This window comes from Solea senegalensis, unplaced genomic scaffold (assembly GCF_019176455.1).
Source record: "Solea senegalensis isolate Sse05_10M unplaced genomic scaffold, IFAPA_SoseM_1 scf7180000014992, whole genome shotgun sequence".
NCBI classification, from domain to species: Eukaryota; Metazoa; Chordata; class Actinopteri; order Pleuronectiformes; family Soleidae; genus Solea; species Solea senegalensis.
In genome coordinates this window covers 10,169-30,128 of record NW_025321191.1, presented here as the reverse complement: position 1 = coordinate 30,128, position 19,960 = coordinate 10,169, and the positions used below count along the sequence as shown (strand labels likewise).

The window sequence follows — 19,960 nt, the reverse complement described above, 5'->3', positions numbered from 1 at the left end:
CTCTGAGTCCTCATATGTTGCACATAATAGAAGTTATTTTCAATCACACGCAGATGAATGGATGAATGAATAGTGCAGATGTGAAGTCAAGGTTCCTGTTTTTGTGTTATAATGAATTTATGTCTTATATTTGGCCGGTGTTACACAGAATCAGTCACTGATGATAAATAAAACAAAGAAACACACATTCTGTGTGTGTGCGTGTGTGAGGTGAGTTATGAGACAGACACGTCAGGTCTCACAACAGCTACTTCCTCACCAGCCAGTCAGGTACTGAACTCCCTGTAGTCAGTAGCCCACACACACACACAACCTCGTAAAAACAGACCCGAAAAAAAATCTCTTAAAAATAAGAGATTTTTTAACAAAGTCTCAAAAAAACCAGACCCGAAAAAAAATCTCGTAAAAACAGACGCGGAAAAAATCTCAGAAATTCAGACCCAAAAAAAGTCTTGTAAAAACAGACCAGAAAAATCACACCCTAAAATTTTTTTGTAAAAACAGACCCGAAAAAAATCTCACAAAATCAGACCCGAAAAAAAATCTCGGAAAAACAGACCTAAAAAAAAGAAACGTTTATTTTCTTTTTTTCGATGTCCCTTTAGGGGCTCCGTAAAAAAAAATCTTATTGTATAAACAGAGCTGAAAAAAATCTCGTAACAATAGACCACAATTTTTTTTCTGTAAAAACAGACCCGAAAAAAGTCTTGTAAAAACAGAGCTGAAAAAAATCTCGTAACAATGGACCACAATTTCTTTTTTCAGACCCGAAAAATTTAACGAACTCGTTGTCCACATCATCAACCTGTATGTTCTCAATTATTCTACATCTGATCACCTGTGTGTGTGTGTGTGTGTGTGTTAATGAAGAGTGATAAACGGCGGGGGCTCAGAGGAAGTGTTGGATTCCTGCTCGGCTCCTGTTCCTGTGAGAAACCTCGCTAAAGAAAGCAGACGTAAATAATGGCTGCCACTGCTCACAATAGTGTGTGTGTGTGTGTGTGTGTGTGTGTGGAGGGAATTCAATTTTAACAATTTCAACCCACAGGAGAGAAAAAGTGCAAAGAAAACAAGACAAGAATGTATATTTACACACACACACACACACACACACACACACTCATTGACATAATGCATTCTCTACTCCTTACCTTAACCCTTAACTTAACCTAACTCCCTTAAACCAAAGAGTGACAGAAGGTGAGGAACAGACAAAATGTCTGAAAAATAAAGACACCTATACAGGACACACACACACACACACACACACACACACACACACATTCTCATATTTCTGTCCATTTTAAGACACTGCATCTTAACCATAACCATTTAATATCTAACCCTAACCTTAACCTAACCTAACCACAATTAAAATCTTGGTCCTACTTGACGTTCTGCCTCATTAGGACCAGATTTGATCTCCAAGAGAACTCCTGGTCCTGACAAGGTCAGTGTTTATAACAGAAAAATGTCCTAAAGAGTCAACAAATACAAGAACACACACAACCTGTATGTAACTATAGTCTTTTTTCCATTTCATGTTTGTCCTTTTTTCTTTTTGGTATTTTTTTTTTATAAACAAATTAGTTTGTACCAGTTTGATAATAACTGCTCCTGCGTTTGTCTTTTTTAACCACTTTAATTCCACAAAGATAATCATCACTGTGGAAAATAGAATTGTGAAAGTATTTTGCGTCACTGAGATAAATCAATAGAATCCAGTTCAACATCTAGTGTTTCTGTCGAGATCCTGACGACTGTAGGATTAAAGGTCCAGTGTGTAACATTTCAAAGCAAACATCTGTATGTTAGTGTATTACTGCCACTTTATTCTCTCTGCGGTGTTTTTTTTTTTACATGTCATTTAACAGACGCTTTACAGACGCGACTTACAATGGAATTGAATACAATCAGCCAGGGGTGGAGTCGAACTTGCGACCATTGCGACCATGATGTCTTTCTGCTCTTAACCACTGAGCCACTCCACCCCCAGTGTTTAGTGTGGGAAGGATCATGAGCTGTGACTGTGGTGAAACGCTGGAGGAATCTTAAACCAAACTCTGTCCCAGTATCTTCACAGTTTATTCCCACAGCATCACCTGCTACACAACTGTGAGCAGCAGCAGCAGCAGCAGCAGCAGCACAGAAGTCCAGGATCACTGCTGCCAAACCATGATGCAACACGTTTAAAACCACAATAAAACATCACCTTCCAGAGAAACTTTCCAGAATTTGAATTAATCACCCTCAAACCAAGTCGTGACAGACGCCAAATAAAACCCACTGTGGCTTTACGTCAGCAGTCCATGACATCCAACTTACAAACACTGACTGACCGACTTATACACAATACCTGAGTATCCTGAGTGTCCCTGAATGAATCCCTCTGCCTGTCTGTGAATCTGTCCAACAGTTGTTGACAAGCTTCAAACCTGGCAGATGACTTTCTAACAGCACTTTTCCATGATGCAGTTCTAGCACGACTCAGCTCGGCACGTTTTTTTTTGGCTTGCATTTTTTCTTAATTCCTGCTCTGACGAGGTTCCAAGGGAGCTGAACTGATACTGAAGTGTGACGTCAACAGACTGCCGGCCACTGACTGGTCAGAGTGTCATCACTGGAGAGTCATGAGCGCGACGACACAAGAATCAAAGCCAACAATGTCCAACTGTAGATCAAAGCTAAAAAGACCTCCTGAAAACATGCGTTCATCTGCAACATTTAGTAAAGCAAACGTCTAAAATGTCGTTCAGTCGTACTTCAGTCCGTGTTCCTGTCGTGCAGGATGTACTGAACGGTTCTGTGAACAAATCGTTTTAATCCACTGATTCTAATGATTCAGTTAAAACACCCAAAACAACTGCTTCACTCGTCACTCGTTTGTGTGTTTGTGTCTCGTAGAAAACCACATCACGACAGTTCCACGCAGCCGTGCTATGACAACCCCATAGTACCCCAATGATAAGGCACTATGAAGTAACGGAAAACGATGTGACTGAAACCAAACCGAGTTGAGAAGAACCAAGCAGTGCTAGAATGGACCGGTGTGTGCAGTGCCGACAAATGCAAGAGATATCGTTACCTATCGTTACCGCGTGTGTCCAGTGACAACTTTGATGTTTGGATGTTTAAAAATATGCAAGAGATTTGGGTAGAAATAGGACAGATATTGTGGGGACAAGTGACCAAAACAGGTTTTCTCAGAAGGGGCGGCTGAGGGTCTCCCTTACAAGCTCAGTCATCTGGGAAGGACTCGGTGTAGAGCTGCCTCTCCTTTATGTTGAATGGAGCCAGTTGAGGTGGTTCTGGCACCTGGTAAAGATGCCACCAAGGTATTTCCTGGAATGTCCAAGTGGGAGGGGACCTCTGGGCAGACTAAGACCAGGTGGATAAATTATTATCTCCTCACTAGCCTAAGTCAGAGCTGGATGATGTAGCCAGGAAAAGGGATGCTGCTACCCCTGGTTGATATGGATGGAGATTTGGGTCGAAATGTGACAGATATGTCACCAAATGAGCCAGTTGTGCCTGTAGAGAAGAGGATATGCAAGGCCAATGCGCTGTGATGCTGAGTCAGTTGAAGCCTGAGATGCAGGGACTGCTTTTGGTAGCCTTGGAATAAGCCTTTCATATATACTTTAGGCTGCTATTTTCTACAACAGCCCAGACAGACAAAACCAGCCACCTCAAGTGTTGGATGTGTTTGTTGGTTCACATATGTGAAACAGGCTTCAAAACTTGGCAGGTGTGTGCAGTGACGACTTTAACATTGTTCGGATTAGAAACGCAAGGGAGTGGAGCCAAAAGGCAAAGCTCTCGATCTACCGGTTGATCTTCATAACTACCCTCACCTGAGCGATGGGTCATGACCGAAAGAATGATATTGTCGGTACAGTGGAGTAGAGTCGCTGGTCCTTTGTGTTGAAAGGAGCCAGTTGAGATGTTCAACTGGGAGGAGACCTCGGGGCAGACCAAGACTTGGTGGATAAATGATATCTCCTTACTGGCCTGGGAGCACCTGGGGATGCCCAGGTCAGAGCAAAGGCACGTCTGGGGCTCTCTGCTAGACCTGCTGCTCCCACGACCCCATCTCAAATAAGCGGTTGACAATGGGTGGAGATATTGGTAGAAATGTGACGGATATATTGCAAAACGAGCCACTTCCACGTTTCTTTAAAAGACAATGTGCCAATAGAGAAGAGGATTATGCAAGGCAATGTGCTGTGATGCTGAGTTAAAAATTAATAGGTACATCATTTTTTAATTATACAGTAACAATGACCCAATCTATACAACCAGTAATTGTGATTATAAAATGATAAAAACCCTTGGAACGAAAGATACGGAGAAACAAAGGAAAGAAAAATTATCTTTAAAAACTGGTGTATGAGGACATAACAGGATGGATGAGCTGACATGGAAATATAAAGCAGTGTGTGTGTGTGTGATGACAGAGCGGCTCTCCTGCTAAGACAGCCTGATTTCCCTGGTGTTTAAATGGTGGGGCTAAAACAACAGTAGAAATGACACGTTTAAGCCTGAGGTTATGCTAACACTCCACCTCACTCTCTCTTTCTGTTTCTCTTTTACTCCCTCCTTCACTCCCTGGCTCTTCCTTCCTTCACCCCCCTGGCTAATGTTACCACTAACACCTACTGACGCAGGACATGGTACCAGCCTGCTGTAAAAACGGATGATCTAACCACCACAGCTGCTGCTGCTGTGTGTGTGTGTGTGTGTGCACTTGTGAGCATAACATAAAACATAATTTGTTTTCTTGTGTTTGTAAAGCAGAGGACAAACACATGCTCCACAGGTCCTGAAATAAAATCTGAATTTTAGGCCTTAAAAAGGTCCAGACTTTCCTGCAAACTATGGGAAACATCGTAGTAACAGTTGTGTGAATAATAAATGAAAGAAAAGCTTGATCTGGTTGGCTTGCCCGTCTGGGATGCTGTAGAAAGTGATGGTGCAAGGTAACAGCCCCCATAAAGCAAGGCGCTTGCCTCAAACACATGCAGAAGGCTTAGTCTCAGGCTACGAAAAGCAAATGTTTGAGTACCGGACTCAGCTTCGCGACACATGGACCTGTGTATCCTGTCTATTAGCATGACTGTCTTAGCTGGTTTGACATGTGAACAATGACTTTGGTGTAAAAGGTGACTTACCAATGCTGTGTTTCCATCATGGTTACAGTTCAGTGTGGAATGGTAAAGTCAAGGGTTAGGCTAGCAGTACCTTTACTTGGCCGGTGGGGCAAGGGCTGAGAGTTACCTGTGCGATGTCAACGAATGACAACATCAGACAGCGATGGAGGACATCCAGCAGATCTTTTGTCTCAATAAGACGTCAACCTTTAATGAGAAGTGACTGCGGACATTGAAAAGAAACCTGCATCGCACCATTTTACTCTGGTAGTACCCCAAGAGAAGGATGCCAAAGATGGGAACAGTTGGGGCTGGTTATTTTAGCTCTATTCCTCATGGAAACGCAAAAAAAATATTACCGTACTGAACCAAACTGAACCGTTCCACCCAGAGGAAACACGGCCAAGGGACACCAGTGTGTGCAGGGCTGACTTTGCCTATCAAAGGCAAGAGTTTGCTGCTACTCCGTATCGAGAGGAGCCAGATAAGGTGGCTCAGGCATCTGGTTAGGATGCCTCCTGGACGCCTCCCTGGAGAGGTGTTCCAGGCATGTCCCATTGGGAGGAGGCCCTGGGGAAGATCCAGGACTCGCTAGAAAGACTGTCTCTCGGCTAACCTGGGAACACCTCAGGATTCCCCTGGAAGAGCTGGATAAAGTAGCCGGGGAGAGGGAAGTCTGGGCTTCTCTGCTCAAGCTGCTACCCCTGCGACCCAACCTCGGATAAGCGGTAGAAGATGGATTGATGGATGTACATGAATATAAACATGGAGCAGCAAATGGCAACCGCTCTGATTAAACTCAGATATATATAAGTACCCTTTCCATGGTCAAGTCCCCTACAAATTGACCCCAGCCATGGAGGGCCACATCCAGTGTACGAGTGACAGTCCCAAGCCTGGGTAAATGTGAGGGTCGTGACAGGAAGGATTTCCAGCAAAAAATCTCTGCCAAATCAAATATGTTTGTTGAATTGGCACAAAGAGACATCAAAGACAAGAGTCCACAGAAGAGAAAACCCACCCCACCCCGTCCCCTGTCCCCCCCCTCACCTTCCTCACCCTCCTCACACCCCCCACCTTGGCCCGCCTGCAGCTGGCATGACATTTGATTCTCTGCGAACACTTACTTAGGAAAACACTGGCCACAGGAAACAAGAGAATGTTTGGAGCAGCAGACAGGTAGAGACGCTAATGTGCCGAGAGTTCGCCGAGGAAACACTTCCATCTGTGAGGATGAGCGAGAGAGAGACAGAGAGAGAGACAGAGAGAGAGAGAGGGAGGGAGGGAGAGACAGAGAGAGAGAGAGGGAGGGAGACATGGCCTTGAGGTGAAGGAATGACCGAGCAGAGTGAAAAGGCAATAAAGTTAAGTTCTATGTTTCACTTAAGTGTTTCCTGGCAATGCTGTGAGTGTGTAAGTGTGTGTGTTTGTCTTTCTTGCCCCTCAAACCTCTTAAGGACATTAACACTACAGTCCTCTTGTTGTATTTTGGTGTTTGTGCTTGTTTCAGCTGACACGAAAGAATATGATCTGTGTCTCTATATGACACTTATAGGTCAAGGTCAGAGCTACAGGTGCTGGGTGATTGAGACCAACCAACCGACTGACCGACTGACCGCCCGACCGACGAACGCCCGACCAACCACCCGACCGACTGCCCAACCGACCGCCCAACCAACCGACAACCTACCTACCTTATTTCTCAAATTCCTTAGTTTATTTTTAGAGAATAAATCATTGGGTGGGCTCCACTTTGAGCAGCCTGAGAACAACAGCTTAAAACATCAACCGCACTAACCAAAGCCACGCCCCAACGATGGTTTCCTCCCCGATTGGTCCTGTGACTCTGCTCATCGAGGATTTTTTATTGGCCCACTTCAGCATGTGAGTGAGTCCAGGTCAGCCTTTAGTCCTGTAGTGGAAAATATGAACTCTGTGTGTGTGTGTGTGTGTGTGTGCTTGACTGCACTCATCATACATTGTCAGTCACTTGTACGGTTCATATTTTCCACTGGTCGCTCTTAGGGAGCAAATAACCTGTTAATACACACACACACACACACACACACACACACACATGATTTACAGGGGTGTTAACTATGACTAATGGCGTCGTTTGTTTTGCTGTCATGTTATTTCCCTGCAGTGGAAATAACTGGCACGTCACCTATTAGAGCTGATAATGACTTCATCCCTTACTGTGTGTGTGTGTGTGTGTGGAGTGGTAAGACGAGAGAGCGAGCGGCAGAGTTTGTTTGGGGAGCGAGACAAAAATGCATCCATTGGTGTAGAGACAGAAAAGGCCTTTGCACAAGCGACGCAAATAAACAGTAGTTGTGAATAACTCGGCCTCAGTATCCACATTAAATGTGACAAGAAAATACTGAAAATCACAGCCAGGGAGAGACAGGTGGAGGAGCTGCTGCTCAGTCATTTTACTGTAGGAAAAATCTCACTTCGGTTTATATCCCTGAATTGTTTTGTATACTATTGACATATCATACATGTATAATGTACATGTATATATATGTAGGTGTGTATATATATGTATGTATATATATATATATATATATATATATATATATATATATATATATATACATATATAGAGATATATATATATGTATATATATATACATTTAGACTGTATATATATATATCTATATATACATATATATATATATATATATATATATATATATATATATATATATATATATATATATATATATATATATATATATATATACATATATATATATATATACTCCAAAATCATTGCACATGGGAAAATGGAAGTTTGCGGACTCCTGGTTAGAGATCCTGGAATTTCAGCAAATTTGTATATATTGGTTGTGCTCTATAGATTTGATTGCAAACTTAAACTGTAATGTAAATTAAATATGTGTCGCTGAATACCTCCCTACCTCCCTACCTCCCTACCTCCCTACCTACCTAGTTGATGATGACCTAGTGTATGTTCTTGTATTTGTTGCCTCTTTATGAAGGTTTTTTTCTGTCATAAACACCGACCTTGTCAGGACCAGTAGTCCTCATGGAGACCAAAACCTGGTCCTACTGACTGTGTGTGTAGGAAACGGAGGCAGGTATGATATGAAGCGGAGCGCAGAGGCGAGTGAGAGAAAAGAGAAACTTCATCGAGCTCATTGTAGAGAGTCTGTCAGGATTTATTAGAGTGGCAGAGAACACAGAGCCCCCAGCCTGCTGTAACACACACACACACACACATGCACACACACACACACACACACACACTGAGCACAGTCATAAAGCAGCTCCAGATAACTTAAGCTGAGTTCAGGGACTCATGACATCATGACAGCGCTGCCTTTTCCATGTTTTCCTTTAACCGGAGTGAACGTTTACCCTCTCCACGATGAAGGGTGAGGAAGAGGAGCGGTACTCACAGTATGCTCACGCGTGCGTGTGTGTGTATTGGAGGGGCACTGATAGGGGTGGGGGGGGGGCGGTGGGGAAAGAAGGAGGACAACTTTGGTCGATCAGGGACAGAATAAGACGAGGTCACTATGAAGGCAGGAACAGGAGTCTGGAGTCAACTGGACAAAATCAATAACATGTGACTGAGACTTTAACGCTGCACTGGCTCACTCTCACTGAAAACATGATTTTAGCCGCTGAACGAAAGACTCACCTCATAAAATCTACGTCACTTTAAGTCTACGATGTCTTTATCGCACTGTGAGACAGACTTTGCAAAGCACTCACTCTCCCACACCAAACCTCATAGAGAAAATCAGTGATTTTAACATCACACACACACAGGAGCTGTTGATCCACTGCTGCCTCCATCACTAAGTTATGTCTTATTTTTGGAGTTCGGCCTTTGAAATCCTTAACCTCAGTGACACAAAGTGACCACACGGGGCAGCAGAGGACCAGCAGCTCCTGTGTGCTTTGGTGTGGGAGGGTGAGTGCTTTACAAACGTCAAGTCGCGAACATATGTTTCACAGTTCAGAGTTGCCTTTGAAAGGCAGGTGTTCTGGACGTTACTTGAATCAATAGTGAGATGGCTCCACTTGGTTCCAGAACCTGCTCTTGAACTCAGACCGCGGCTCGTCGTCAGTGAGTCTCTCGTGACTCACGGTTGTAAAACCGAACTCGCCGACCTGCAACCGCAAATTTCCCGAGCACCGGCGTTCACGTGGCCCCGCCGCGCCGCGCCGCCGCACGACAGCGGCAGGGCTAGCATCTGGAGCCTCTGGGTGTTAATATGAGCCGAGTGTTGACAGGTTGATTGGGTCACATGGGCTCGTTACACGAGGACAAACTGTGGCGGTTTGTGTCCGGCGTCAATAAAACGCTACGAGCTTCTGCGTCTGTCTCACTTCCACTCTGTCACCGAGCGTCAGTAAATCAGCTGTGCTCTCACCACTGATCCCTTTCACTGCTCTGTGTCACAGATCCACACTTTTCCTCTCTGTCTCAGTGCTGATGACAAACACTGTTATTATAATAATAACAATAATAATAATGATAATAGTATTAACATATGAACATGCTCTTAACGTACATGAATATTTAGGGAGTTTCTGCATCAATCGACTCTGAGGGGAAGTGATGACATTATTGACTCACTGACAAGTAGCAAGATTATTATTATTATTATAATAATATTAGAACGGATTTTAGCCACTGAACCAAAAACCACCAAATCACCAAATACATTCTACTCCAGAAAAACAACATTTCTCAATTTGCCAAAAAACTTAAATTTGTATGCATAATAATTTAGGATTAGCAAAGTTCTAATAAAATTTGATTGCAAAACAAAAATTTTGATTTGTTAAAAATGATTTTTTTTTTTTTTGATTTGTAGAAGAAACATTTGAATTGTAAAGAAAACTTTCGGATTGACAAACATTTTTTTTGTAAAAAAAAATTGATTGTAAACCAAACATTTTGCCTTGTAAAGAAAATTTTTTGATTCACAAAAATCGTTTGTGAACATAAATTTCACCCCTAAATATGTTTGATTCATAAAACCCCCCAAAACATTTGAATTGCTGAACACAGCTTTTAGATTTTTTAACTGAATATTTTTTTTTTTTCGTAAACTCAACTTTTGGGATCCGCTAACAAAATTGTTGGATTCACTTTTGAAAACCTTTGGGTTTGTAAACAAAATTGTTGCATTGACTTCATGAGGAGAATTTTTTTGATTTGCAAAAACAGAACCTACAGATTTGGATTTTTTTCCTTTTGATTTGCTGCTTTTCATCGACACGCTGTTTTGAACTCACACGAGTTTGTTCTTCTTTTCGAAAGGTGCTAAATGGACGCCAAATTCAAAATGGCCGACGACTTCCAGTTGAGTTGCGGTCATGGTCCCCGTGGACTTTTTTTGTTGGTCTTGGTCGGTGACATGTTTCCACCAAGTTTCATAAAATTTGGTGCATCTTAGTTTTGGCCTTGTCTTACCTGGTTTCACCTCTGGGGGGCGCTACTGAGCCATGTCTGCACCACTTTTCCTTATTTTTTGTTCCCATGTTTTGTAGTTAAACGTCCCGGGCAGTAATGACAGCAGATCAGAGCAGTGAGACGTCTCCTCCGGTCCTGCTGACGTTGTTTACGCTCGGTCTTGAACTCATTACAGCTTCGGTTCCTCTCGTCTCGAAAATTGAGTTTGATACAAACAACACGCACCGATGCACCTTTGTTTTGTTTCTGGGAAAAATGGAAACGCTCTGAATCAGCACATTGAACGTATTTGGTGCTACGACGCTGAACGCAATAACAACGGCACAGGACAGACAACAACGCTGCGACCGGGTGGTCCACCATGTCATCGCTACGGGAAACACTGGTATCCACACACACACACACACACACACACACACACACACACACAGCTTTGTCTAGTTTACCTCTCACTGTCCAGGTCTTAAGTGTGTTTGACAGGACGGCTGGATTACACCACTGTTGTCTTTTTTGGCATCTCCATCCCATAATAATATTGTGACACTTTTATCAAAACAAGGCAACAGATACGCACACACACACACACACACACACACACACGTGTGACTTCACCTGAATTTCTGCCAAGACTTCATGAGTCAGTGTGTCACGTGTTGAAACACTTTTAGAGCCAGAACTAAAGTATTTAATAAGTTAGGAAATATAACATGAAAAGGCCGTCGCGTCCGGGGAGTGCAGGGATTCTCTGACCTTTTGGCCGAGTAAGAATACACTTCCTGTGTCATGGCGAAATGGCAACTAAATTCAAAACGGCCAACATTGCATTGGGTCAGGTTTGTGTCCGCAGACGAGTCCGAGGTCGGTCTCTTGTGTCACGCATGAAGTTTGAGAAGTTACGGGGCACTTCCTGTTTCGGGTTTTAAAATTCCTTTGGTTGCCATGGCCACGCCCTTCTGAATCCGCAAAAACTTTTGATAACCTTTTGCCTTTGATGTGTCTAGTGCAAACCGCGCGTCTTTTTTATGTTGATCATTAAATTCAAAATGGCCGACTTCCTGTTGAGTGGACTCTTGAGGCCCTGGTATACTTCTGCACACATGCCACATGTACTGTCGTGCACGCCGCATTGCGTGTCAGGCGCCTGTAGTATCTGACTTCACCAGTGGGTGGATGCAGACTCTCTCTGAGACCCTTGGCCGGGTGTCTCTTACAGGCCACTTCCTGTACGGTCATACGTGTCTCTTATAGGCCACTTCCTGTATGGTCATACGTGTCTCTTATAGGCCACTTCCTGTACGGTCATACGTGCATACGGTCATACGTGTGTTCTTAAGTCTCTTATAAGCCACTTCCTGTACGGTCATACGTGTCTCTTATAAGCTACTTTATCAACACTGCGGTCCGTGTCTCTTATAACGGTCATACGTGTCTCTTATAGGCCACTTCCTGTACGGTCATACGTGTCTCTTATAAGCCACTTCCTGTACGGTCATACGTGTCTAAGTCTCACTGTCCATCATCTATCTCACATCCGTCTCATGTCCATCTCACGTCCATCTCATGTCCTTCTCAAGTCCATCTCACGTCCATTGTCCATCTCAAGTCCATCTCACGTCCATCTCACGTCCGTCTCAGCGTCTGTGAGAAGCTGCCTGTTCCTTTGATGTGCGACAGCGAGGCGAGAGGAGAAGCAGAGGCATTTCTGTGGTAAGTGACGCAGCACAAAAAGCCAAGAATGCCTCTGTTTCAAATTGTTCCGCTGGAGTTTTCATTGGAAACAAATGCCGGTGTTTTGTTTGGGTAAAAGTCAAGAGGTCGTGTTCAGTAGGAATCAACGGCAGAGAAGAACGTTCCCAAACCAGGACGGGATCCAGACTTTGAACTCGAGCTCAGACAGATCCAACAACACAAAGGGGACAAAAGCGCCGATAACATTAGCTCTGACTTTTCATCCATCAGGCAGAATTGTAATGTAACAGAGTACAAATACTTTGTTACTGTAGTATAAAAGTACAAACATCATGTATCTGTCTTTTCACAACCTTTTACTCCACTCCATTTCCTGAATAAACTGTGTACTTTTACTCACTCACCGTGTACTTTTACTCACTCACTGTGTACTTTTACTCACTCACTGTGTACTTTTACTCTCTGTGTACTTTTACTCATCGTGTATTTGCTCAAGGACACCTACAACGAGCAGAGCCAGGAATTGAACCCACAACCTTTTAAGACAACTTGCCGTACCACTGACATTTGAGAAAAGTTAAAAGTAAAAATCGGGACTGAAAAAGACAAAATTCAAACGTGTTTTTCTTCCTGTTGTGACTGAAAGTCTCCGCCCTCAGCTTCGCTTCTCGTCTTTACTTCCTGTTGTGACTGAAAGTCTCCGCCCTCAGCTTCGCTTCTCGTCTTTACTTCCTGTTGTGACTGAAAGTCTCCGCCATCAGCTTCGCTTCTCGTCTTTACTTCCTGTTGTGACTGAAAGTCTCCGCCCTCAGCTTAGCTTCTCGTCTTTACTTCCTGTTGTGACTGAAAGTTGCTTCTCGTCTTTACTTCCTGTTGTGACTGAAAGTCTCCGCCCTCAGCTTCGCTTCTCGTCTTTACTTCCTGTTGTGACTGAAAGTCTCCGCCCTCAGCTTCGCTTCTCGTCTTTGTCTGATGGACATTTGTGTCTGTTTATTATTTAGCGAGCTCTCAGTGGGAAGCCTTGCTGCTCTCTCACTCCGACAGCGGAGCAAAGTTCTGGAACACATCAAACTGGAGTGGAACAGAACCGAAAGGCGTTAGCGGCGAGTCCAGCACATGTGCGCCGAGGATCTGCTTTGAGTTTCCTCGCTCTGACCACCTGGAACTTTCTACAAAGCTGACTGGAGACAAAACTCCTCCATAATCCTTGAACAACTTTACAAACATTGCGGTGTTTATTTGTGACTGACTCGTTCTGTGAAGCTTTGGCTCATATTTGACATGGCAGTCGTCAGGATCTCTGCAGACACTGATTTGAATTTATCAGTTAAATCTGTGTTCACATCCTAACTGTGCCGCGGGATCATTTTGTACATCTGTGACACTTTTTAAACATAAGTCACGCAGCATTTCTTTTCACTGTTGTTGCTCTCTCTGCAGAGAAGAAGCTGTCGACCACAACTGCTGCTTCCTTCTCCATCAGTGACAGTACGAGGTTCAGCTGAACCGATGCTAAAATGTGACGTCACAGCAACAGAGTCATGAGCGCGATGTCCGACACAAGACTCAAAGCCAACAATGGCCAACTGTAGATCAACGTTATAAAGACTTAGGAATCTTACTTATAATTCAAAAATCTACTTAAAATTCCAAAATATAATTATGATTCCAAAATCTACTTATAATTCCTAAATCTATTTATAATTCCTAAATCTATTAATAATTCCAAAATCTATTTATAATTCCAAAATCTACTTATATTCTAAAATCTACTTATAATTCCAAAATCGACTTATATTCTAAAATCTACTTATAATTCCAAAATCTACTTATACAGTGGGTACGGAAAGTATTCAGACCCCTTTAAATTGTTCACTCTTTGTTTCATTGCAGCCATTTGCTAAAATCAAAGAAGTTCATGTTATTTCTCATTAATGTTCACTCAGCATCACATCTTGACAGAAAAAAAAACAGAAATGTAGAAATGTTTGCAAATGTATTAAAAAAGAAAAAGTGAAATATCACATGGTCATAAGTATTCAGAGCCTTTGCTGTGACACTCATATTTAACTCACATGCTGTCCATTTCTTCTGATTGTCCTTGAGATGGTTCTGCTCCTTCATTGGAGTCCAGCTGTGTTTAATTAAACTGATTGGACTTGACTAGGAAAGACACACACCTGTCTATATAAGACCTTACAGCTCACAGTGCATGTCAGAGCAAATGAGAATCATGAGGTCGAAGGAACTGCCCAATTTCTGCAGCACTCAAGGTTCCTAAGAGCACAGTGGCCTCCATAATCCTTAAATGGAAGACGTTTGGGACGACCAGAACTCTTCCTAGACCTGGCCGACCAGCTAAACTGAGCAATCGTGGGAGAAGAGCCTTGGTGAGAGAGGTAAAGAAGAACCCAAAGATCACTGTGGCTGAGCTCCAGAGATCCAGTAGGGAGATGGGAGAAAGTTCCACGAAGTCAACTATCACTGCAGCCCTCCACCAGTCGGGGCTTTATGGCAGAGTGGCCCGACAGAAGCCTCTCCTCAGTGCAAGACATATGAAAGCCTGCAGAGAGTTTGCCAAAAAACACATGAAGGACTCCCAGACTATGAGAAATAAGATTCTCTGGTCTGATGAGACCAAGATTGAACTTTATGGCGTTAATTCTAAGTGGTCTATGTGGAGAAAACCAGACACTGCTCATCACCTGCACAATACAATCCCAACAGTGAAACATGGTGGTGGCAGCATCATGCTATGGGGGTGTTTTTCAGCTGCAGGGACAGGACGACTGGTTGCAATTGAAGGAAAGATGAATGTGGCCAAGTACAGAGATATCCTGGAAGAAAACCTCTTCCAGAGTGCTCAGGACCTCAGACTGGGCTGAAGGTTCACCTTCCAACAAGACAATGACCCTAAGCACACAGCTAAAATAACAAAGGAGTGGCTTCAGAACAACTCTGTGACCATTCTTGACTGGTCCAACCAGAGCCCTGACCTAAACCCAATTGAGCATCTCTGGAGAGACCTGAAAATGTCTGTCCACCAACGTCCACCATCCAACCTGACAGAACTGGAGAGGATCTGCAAGGAAGAATGGCAGAGGATCCTCAAATCCAGGTGTGAAGAACTTGTTGCATCATTCCCAAGAAGATTCATGACTGTACGAGCTCAAAAGGAGCTTCTACTCAATACTGAGCAAAGAATCTGAATACTTATGACCATGTGATATTTCACTTTTTCTTTTTTTATACATTTGCAAACATTTCTACATTTCTGTTTTTTTTCTGTCAAAATGTGATGCTGAGTGAACATTAATGAGAAATAACATGAACTTTTTGGATTTGATTGATAAGACCAAAATCTACTTAAAATTCCTAAATCTATTTATAATCCCTAATACCACTGATGAAGAGTCATGAGTCCGACACAAGAATCAAAGCCAAAATGTCCAACTGTAGATCAAAGTTAAAAAACCTTAAAAATCCCTGAAAACACGTGTTCATCTGCAACATTTAGCAAAGCAAATGTGTTTAACAGAGGAGTCTGGTGGATTTAGCGATTGTGACCACGTTCAGTGGTATTTCAGTTCAGTGACTGAAGGACTGAACCATTCTGTCAACAAATCTGAACTAATTATTCAGTCACAAGTCACAACCAATCGAATCGAGTCGAGCAGAGCTGGAACTATAACGTGGAAAAGCACCAAAAGTTCAACTTTAAAGGGGACATATTATGCAAAAATCTACTTTTTGATCATTTCAATACTTATATTTGGGACTCTGGAGGCCCTACCAGTCGCCAAAGTGTGGAAAAAGAATACTCAGTCATGTTTTCGTGGTCCCCCTTAGTGTAAGTATAGGCCATGAAACACACAATGTTGAATTCCCTGCGCTTATGACGGCAGCATGCGCATTTCACCACGAATGTTACCGCGCCACCAGTAAGTTTACTTTGAGAGCTCCACCTTAGCTCCACCTTAGCTCCACCATGTCCCTGCGAGAGTGCAGGCGAGGGAGCAAGAGCGGTATTATGTCAACGTGGAGGGACAAGTGTGCTGTTGGTGGCTGCACAGTGGAGCACAGTGTTTTACAGAGGATTTTATATATGAAGCTAATGTGCCGGATAAAGTCAGCAAACGTGTGTTCGTGTGTTCGCACCACTTCACATCAGACTGCGGCCAGTGGTTTTCCGCGCACACTGCCATGTTGATATTGTCAGAGAAATTGTGGAGGGAGGGGGAGAGGAATGGAGCGGAGGGAACAGGATCTGAGTGAGTGAACACAGTAAAAAAGGACAAATCAGAAACCCCTTGGAAGAAGTGGGTGTGTGTTTGCCTGTGTCTCATTTGCATATAAAGGGACCATGCACAAAACCGAGCGTTCTGAAAGGGGCGGGTTTAGCAGGGTTATTGAACTGCTATGGTGCTTCATCCTTATGGTATTTTGACCAAAGCATGTCACTGACATGTTCATTAGGACACCAGGGAACTATTTTAACTTGAAAAAATAGGGTATAATATGTCTCCTTTAAGTGATGGGCCACATGGAACAGACTGAGGAGCCTCATCCTGCCTGTGGACCAGGAGTTTGTGACCTCTTTCCTGGAGTTTGTAGGAACTGATAAGTCATGAACCAGTGAGGCGTCCGTTCTTTCTGTCTGTCGTACACTCGTCCTACCGCTGCCTCCTCCCTCCTTCTCTCTCTGCCTCCAGGTGAAAGGCCTCCTTTCTTCAAGCGTCTCTTTCACAGCTGCCTCCTCCTCCTCCTCCTCCCCCAGTAAACACCTCAGAACAAAGACGGCGGTTATGTGTTGGCCTGGCTTCTCTGTAACCTGGCAGCAGGTAAGAACACGGCAGGTTCAATCGTCGACGTGATGAAGGCGCCACATGTGCTGTTTTTCACCTCCTCGTTTCCTTTCCTTTGGCTTTGGCTCTTGCAAGCTGTAAAACTAAGTAGGTTGCGAGCGGAAAATTGACATGGGTCATTGAAAGTGCTTGAATTTTGTGCAAAAAAGAAGTGAAGCTGATATTTAGGTCCTTGAGCTCCTTGAAGGTTTGTGAATTTCCATGCAGAACATTGAGTGAGTAAAGTTAAACAAAGAGCAAATAACGACGTGATGTCTGGGAAAAGAAAACTTCAAGATCTCTGTCTCACCAAAGACAAACGACAAAGACCGACTTTGACCAGATGAAGTGGACGCGTGGATGAAGACGAGCTTAAGCTGAGTCAGCACATTCTGGCCTTGATCCTGAGGTAAGATGGACTCACACACACACTGACATGTTTGGATTATAACCTGGAGAACTTTTGTAATCACGGCTGAAGAAGAAGAAGTTTTGTCTCTTGGACGAGAAGATGAAGCCTCCCCTTGGGTTGATTGTGATTTTCCTGTCGGACTCGGCTGGTCTCTGCTGGTCTCGACTGGTCTTGGCTGGTCTTGGCTGGTCCCTGCTGGTCTCGGCTGGTCTCTTCTGGTTTCAGCTGCTGTGTTGCTGGCGGTGAGGTCAAAGTGCAGCTGGTGGTGATTGATGACCAGGATGTGGACCTGACATCAGGCCTGCACATCTGTCTGCGTGAGAAGACCGTGTGTGTGGACCTGGCCGCGTTGCCCTCGGTGACGGCGTGTGTTTGGCAGCGTGGCATAGCAACAATCAGGTAAAATGCCCCCATTACGAGCATTCCTTACGCCTTAGATGTGAGCGGCTGCTCGTCCAGTCGCGGCACAGCAGCGGATAAATTTAGCAGACGACTCAGACCCACTTACTGGAGCGTTTGTTTGTTTCCACCCCGCAGAACAACTTGCTGGCATGAAAGCAAAGCACAGTCGGCGCTGGATCCTCGGTTCCCGCGCACGAAATTGCCGTTACGTGTCTAATCGCACTCGGGGGTCATGAGGTCTGGAAGGTATCAGTGATCAGACGGAAGACGAACCGGCACCGGACAGAACTTCATCAAAGGAAAAGTGAACCCAACCATCTGGACCTTTAAAGTTCCGGTACGTAACATGTGGGAGGTTTCATTGCCAGGGCGTCAGCGTCATGTACGGTGGCCTGGAAGTGCAAAACCATTTTTATAAAAAAAAAATCAGGGCCCTTGGAAGTTTTTGAAAATCGCCTAAATAGACATGGGTCAATGAAAGTGCTTGAATTTTGTGCAAGAAAGAAGTTAAGATGACATTTAGATAAATGTCTCCTTCCACCGATGTCCCCTTAAGTCCTTGAAAGTTTTTGATTTATATTTTTTTCAGGGCCCTTAAAAATTTTCTAAATAGACATGGGTCATTGAAAGAGCTTGAATTTTGTGCAAGAAAGTGGTCTCATACCTGCGTCCTCCCACAGTCGATGTCCTGCGGTCCTACAAAGGTTAAAGGTTTTATACGTGGATCAAAGCGGTTCAGTTCAGTTCAGTGTGGTACGTTCTTTGTATTTCCATTAGGACCAGAACCAGAATAAACCGCACAAATGGTTCCATTCTCTGCAGCCGAGGAGCAGCAGCTCCTGTGTCGCCGTGGGACGCCGGTGTGGGACACTGAGAGGTTTACAAACGTCAGTTTCCTGTCGGTCAAGGATTTGTTTGCCTGGACGTCAAAACAAAAGCTTTAAACATGTTCTTCAGACGTCACAGAACCTAAAACTGTCCTCGTGTCCCTGCAGGCTGCCATGTTTTCACTGAGCGTGTCCCTGTCTCATGTGGTTCCAGCAAAGTCACCCACTCTGTGTCAGAACCTCAAACAACCACACTGTGGACGTGGTCCATTCTCTGTCCCCATCATCCTTGTGTCCTCCAATCTTGATCCTCTCCTCGACCTGTCCTCATCCTGCTTTCTTCCTGTCTTCTTCCTGTTTCCTCGCCTCCACAGAAACAAGGACAATGATGAGACTTTTTTGTCTTGTCTGTCCTGTGTGACTTCCTGTGCTTGAGCAAAGCTTTTAATTTGAAGTGATCAACAGGAAGTCACAGAATGAATAAATCACCTTCACAGCAGCAGTAGTATCAGCAGCAGTATCAGCAGCAGTATCGGCAGCAGCAGAATCAGTATCGGCAGCAGCAGTATCAGTATCAGCAGCAGTATCGCAGCAGTACAGCAGCAGTATTAGCAGTATCAGTATCAGCAGCAGCAGTATCAGCATCAGCAGCAGCAGCATCAGTATCAGCAGCATCGGCAGCAGTAACAGCAGCAGTATCAGCAGCAGTAACAGCAGCATCAGCAAAAGTATCAGTATCAGCAGCAATATCTGCAGCAGCAGTATCAGTATCAGCAGCAGTAACAGCAGCAGTATCAGCATCAGCATCAGCAGCAGTATCAGTATCAGCAGCAGTATAAGCAGCAGTATCAGCAGCAGTATCAGCATCAGCAGCAGTAACAGCAGCAGTATCAGTATCAGCAGCAGTATCAGCAGCAGTATTAGCAGCAGTATAAGCAGCAGTATCAGCAGCAGTATCAGTATCAGCAGCAGTAACAGCAGCAGCATCAGCAGCAGTATCAGTATCAGCAGCAGTAACAGCAGCAGTATCAGCAGCAGTAACAGCAGCAGTATCAGCAGCAGTATCAGCAGCAGTATTAGCAGCAGTATAAGCAGCAGTAACCTCCATCAGTGTTTCTCACTGACTCAGACATGTTACACAGGAAGTGACATCATCGTGTTCATACATGTTGTAT

At 44.0% G+C, this 19,960-nt stretch overlaps 1 long non-coding RNA gene across 1 annotated transcript; it reads left to right on the top strand.

The window, feature by feature from the left end:
* Positions 1-17,251: 17,251 nt before the first annotated feature.
* Positions 17,252-18,147, top strand: LOC122761790. The gene is made up of 3 exons (XR_006358624.1): positions 17,252-17,553; positions 17,782-17,955; positions 18,094-18,147. It is a non-coding gene; the product is annotated as an uncharacterized LOC122761790 (long non-coding RNA).
* Positions 18,148-19,960: the final 1,813 nt, after the last annotated feature.